At 53.4% G+C, this 5000-nt stretch overlaps 1 non-coding gene across 1 annotated transcript in view; it reads left to right on the forward strand.

The window, feature by feature from the left end:
- Window positions 1-3335: 3335 nt before the first annotated feature.
- Window positions 3336-5000, forward strand: part of LOC126312998 (small subunit ribosomal RNA) — a 1893-nt gene continuing 228 nt past the window's right edge. The window contains exon 1 of the ribosomal RNA XR_007554894.1: window positions 3336-5000. This exon is cut by the window's right edge and continues 228 nt beyond it. This is a non-coding gene — a ribosomal RNA (small subunit ribosomal RNA).

The following is a 5000-nucleotide window of genomic DNA, read 5'->3' on the forward strand; positions in this document are numbered from 1 at the left end:
GTGTAACAAAGCGAAAGCACCAAAGCACTATCGTTCAACAACATCCATTTTATCCTCGCTGCCACAGGACACTATCCAAACAACGACAAGAGGAACGTCACGTCCACTAATAAGACAGAATGTCTCACATCACCCGCAAACAACGCAGCTCAAATCAGCCAGCAACACCCACAGTGGTCCACCCAGTATCAACACAGGACGCAACGCCACGCCACAACACAAAAGGTACAAGTAATAAAATACCCTTTGGCCACACCCCTTATAAAGGCATCGAACCAACCCACCACCTGACACCAGCCAAACGTACATCCTGATTTGACACATCTCTGGCAACCTAACCCACGTTGGCCCTTAACCTAACCCACGTTGGCCCTTAACCTAACCCACGTTGGCCCTTAACCTAACCCACGTTGGCCCTTAACCTAACCCACGTTGGCCCTTAACCTAACCCACGTTGGCCCTTAACCTTACCCACGTTGGCCCCTAACCTTACCCACGTTGGCCCCTAACCTAACCCACGTTGGCCCTTAACCTAACCCACGTTGGCCCTTAACCTAACCCACGTTGGCCCTTAACCTAACCCACGTTGGCCCTTAACCTAACCCACGTTGGCCCTTAACCTAACCCACGTTGGCCCCTAACCTAACCCACGTTGGCCCCTAACCTAACCCACGTTGGCCCCTAACCTAACCCACGTTGGCCCCTAACCTAACCCACGTTGGCCCCTAACCTAACCCACGTTGGCCCCTAACCTAACCCACGTTGGCCCCTAACCTAACCCACGCTGCACCTTAACCTAAGTTACGCTGCACCTTAACCTAAGTTACGCTGCACCTTAACCTAAGTTACGCTGCACCTTAACCTAAGTTACGCTGCACCTTAACCTAAGTTACGCTGCACCTTAACCTAAGTTACGCTGCACCTTAACCTAACTTACACTGCACCTTAACCTAACTTACACTGCACCTTAACCTAACTTACACTGCACCTTAACCTAAGTTACACTGCACCTTAACCTAAGTTACACTGCACCTTAACCTAAGTTACACTGCACCTTAACCTAAGTTACACTGCACCTTAACCTAAGTTACACTGCACCTTAACCTAAGTTACACTGCACCTTAACCTAAGTTACACTGCACCTTAACCTAAGTTACACTGCACCTTAACCTAAGTTACACTGCACCTTAACCTAAGTTACACTGCACCTTAACCTAAGTTACACTGCACCTTAACCTAACTTACACTGCACCTTAACCTAAGTTACACTGCACCTTAACCTAAGTTACACTGCACCTTAACCTAAGTTACACTGCACCTTAACCTAAGTTACACTGCACCTTAACCTAAGTTACACTGCACCTTAACCTAACTTACACTGCACCTTAACCTAAGTTACACTGCACCTTAACCTAAGTTACACTGCACCTTAACCTAACTTACACTGCACCTTAACCTAACTTACACTGCACCTTAACCTAACTTACACTGCACCTTAACTGTCACATGTAACGTCACAGGAATGTAGCTTTGCCTAACAGCAACCCTCTGAACATAGTTCACTGCTTGGATCCTCTGGTGTCATGTGTATTTCTTGATGCCATGGTGCGTACCCTCACATAAAGGTCTTTCGAGTGTTGCGTACTTTCTACACAGTCCCGCTAACCACTGGAAGGGTGTACCGCTACAGAACGAATATCGCCCTCCCCTCCTGCCCTTCCAAGCTGGTCGGTCAGGCGTTTGTTTGTGAAATGAGCCTTGCAGCTGTTCAGTTGCATTCGGTTGTCGATGCAGTCAGTGTACGTTGTGGTACGGCCTGTGTGGACTGTCCGCTGATGTACGCGTAACCCACACTGATCATCCGTCGTTACGTACTGAGTGACATAATGTGGCACATGCTTGACCGTACACCGGCTGCGCCCTACAATGGCGAATCATAAGGGCCATATGTTGTGCACGATGCTACTTGTCTCGTCTCCCCATTACAGCGAGATTGCACTGTTGTACGCCGTACAGACATGTGGTAAGTAGGTACGGACGAAAGTATTGCATGTTGGCCCCCCCCCCCTCCTCCCTCTGCCGGGAATCAGCGTGAGCCGTCTGTTGATGTAGCGACGAGGGTTTTCCTATTTAATCGTATTGCCCCACACAACATGATAGCACGGTGGACCGCGTTCCACATCTGCGACATGCTACAGAGGCCGGTTGACAGTCGACCGCGCAAGGGACATTGCACACGTGCGCGGACCATCTTCCACGTGTTCTCTCGTGTACATGCCGCAGTGTGTATGTGGGCTGATGTAGCGTGTCGTGACACATAACATGCAGGCATGCCAGAATCGTAGATTTCGCAAATGTAGATTGACGTATACGTTTGCTGCCAAAGATCCGCAAATGAACTGGAAATCAGTTGTTGAGCGGTTGTTCGCGCTGCAGGTGCATCGGTGATAGCGACGATCGGTACATCTGTGAACCGGTTGTTTCGGCGGTACCCGCCATGCCCCCGAACCTGAGTTGGCCATGTGGGTATGAAGCGATACGAGGCTGTGGCTTGGCGGGACAGTCCCCGGCCGGTGAGGGGGGGCCGCCCGGCGTGCTGGCCGCGCGCTGCGTGAGCGCACGCACTACAGCCGGCTGGTGGGGGGCGCCCAGTGGCAGGAGCGCCGGCCGACGGGCCCGGCTGGCGTCCCAGCTATGCGCCGGCGCACCCTGCGCGCGGCGCCAGGCGGCCAAAGTGGGTTCTGCCGAGCCCGGTGCGAAGCGCGGTGGACATCTGCAGTGTGCTGGTCCGATTGCGGACTGTGTGCGTTGAGGATGCGCCGCCGCCCGGCACTCGGCGTCGCGACGCCGTCTGCTGCTCGGTCGCCCCCAGCGGTTCTCGCAGGTGGTTTGTATCGCAGCTCTGCGGACGTGTTGGCGCGTGCGCTGTGCTGGGAGAGTTCGCTTCTGCACCCAAGTGGGGCTTTGCCCTTCTGTGGCGCTGGCGTTGGAGCTGCCGGTCACCGTAGGTGGCGCGTGTTGTTTCCCGCCGGCAATGCCACGACAGCACGCTCCCGGGCCTCTGTCGGCAGCGGCAAGCTCAGTTGGGAGCACGGGTGTTCGCACTGAAAGCGTCTACTCGCCTATCTCCGGGCGATTGCGCCTCTCTCGAACCCGACCAAGTACTTAGGACGGCGCTGCGCGCCGCCGGGACCTGAGAGGGTTTCGAGGTGTATCGTGCAGGGGAGCTCAGCCTCCTCCTGTTTGCAGAATAATTGAGCGGACGCTTGCGTGTTCGCGCGGGCCCTCGGGACACACTCCCGGGCGGCCGGCTGCTCAGCTCTCGTTGACGCAGCTCCCTGGTTGATCCTGCCAGTAGTCATATGCTTGTCTCAAAGATTAAGCCATGCATGTCTCAGTACAAGCCGCATTAAGGTGAAACCGCGAATGGCTCATTAAATCAGTTATGGTTCCTTAGATCGTACCCACGTTACTTGGATAACTGTGGTAATTCTAGAGCTAATACATGCAAACAGAGTCCCGACCAGAGATGGAAGGGACGCTTTTATTAGATCAAAACCAATCGGATTGGCTCGTCTGGTCCGTTTGCCTTGGTGACTCTGAATAACTTTGGGCTGATCGCACGGTCCTCGTACCGGCGACGCATCTTTCAAATGTCTGCCTTATCAACTGTCGATGGTAGGTTCTGCGCCTACCATGGTTGTAACGGGTAACGGGGAATCAGGGTTCGATTCCGGAGAGGGAGCCTGAGAAACGGCTACCACATCCAAGGAAGGCAGCAGGCGCGCAAATTACCCACTCCCGGCACGGGGAGGTAGTGACGAAAAATAACGATACGGGACTCATCCGAGGCCCCGTAATCGGAATGAGTACAATTTAAATCCTTTAACGAGTATCTATTGGAGGGCAAGTCTGGTGCCAGCAGCCGCGGTAATTCCAGCTCCAATAGCGTATATTAAAGTTGTTGCGGTTAAAAAGCTCGTAGTTGGATTTGTGTCCCACGCTGTTGGTTCACCGCCCGTCGGTGTTTAACTGGCATGTATCGTGGGACGTCCTGCCGGTGGGGCGAGCCGAAGGCGTGCTTGCGCGTCCCGAGGCGGACCCCGTTGAAATCCTACCAGGGTGCTCTTAGTTGAGTGTCTCGGTGGGCCGGCACGTTTACTTTGAACAAATTAGAGTGCTTAAAGCAGGCAAGCCCGCCTGAATACTGTGTGCATGGAATAATGGAATAGGACCTCGGTTCTATTTTGTTGGTTTTCGGAACCCGAGGTAATGATTAATAGGGACAGGCGGGGGCATTCGTATTGCGACGTTAGAGGTGAAATTCTTGGATCGTCGCAAGACGAACAGAAGCGAAAGCATTTGCCAAGTATGTTTTCATTAATCAAGAACGAAAGTTAGAGGTTCGAAGGCGATCAGATACCGCCCTAGTTCTAACCATAAACGATGCCAGCCAGCGATCCGCCGCAGTTCCTCCGATGACTCGGCGGGCAGCCTCCGGGAAACCAAAGCTTTTGGGTTCCGGGGGAAGTATGGTTGCAAAGCTGAAACTTAAAGGAATTGACGGAAGGGCACCACCAGGAGTGGAGCCTGCGGCTTAATTTGACTCAACACGGGAAACCTCACCAGGCCCGGACACCGGAAGGATTGACAGATTGATAGCTCTTTCTTGATTCGGTGGGTGGTGGTGCATGGCCGTTCTTAGTTGGTGGAGCGATTTGTCTGGTTAATTCCGATAACGAACGAGACTCTAGCCTGCTAACTAGTCGCGTGACATCCTTCGTGCTGTCAGCGATTACTTTTCTTCTTAGAGGGACAGGCGGCTTCTAGCCGCACGAGATTGAGCAATAACAGGTCTGTGATGCCCTTAGATGTTCTGGGCCGCACGCGCGCTACACTGAAGGAATCAGCGTGTCTTCCTAGGCCGAAAGGTCGGGGTAACCCGCTGAACCTCCTTCGTGCTAGGGATTGGGGCTTGCAATTGTTCCCCATGAACGAGG

This window comes from Schistocerca gregaria, unplaced genomic scaffold, assembly GCF_023897955.1.
Source record: "Schistocerca gregaria isolate iqSchGreg1 unplaced genomic scaffold, iqSchGreg1.2 ptg000458l, whole genome shotgun sequence".
In the NCBI taxonomy this organism is placed as follows: Eukaryota; Metazoa; Arthropoda; class Insecta; order Orthoptera; family Acrididae; genus Schistocerca; species Schistocerca gregaria.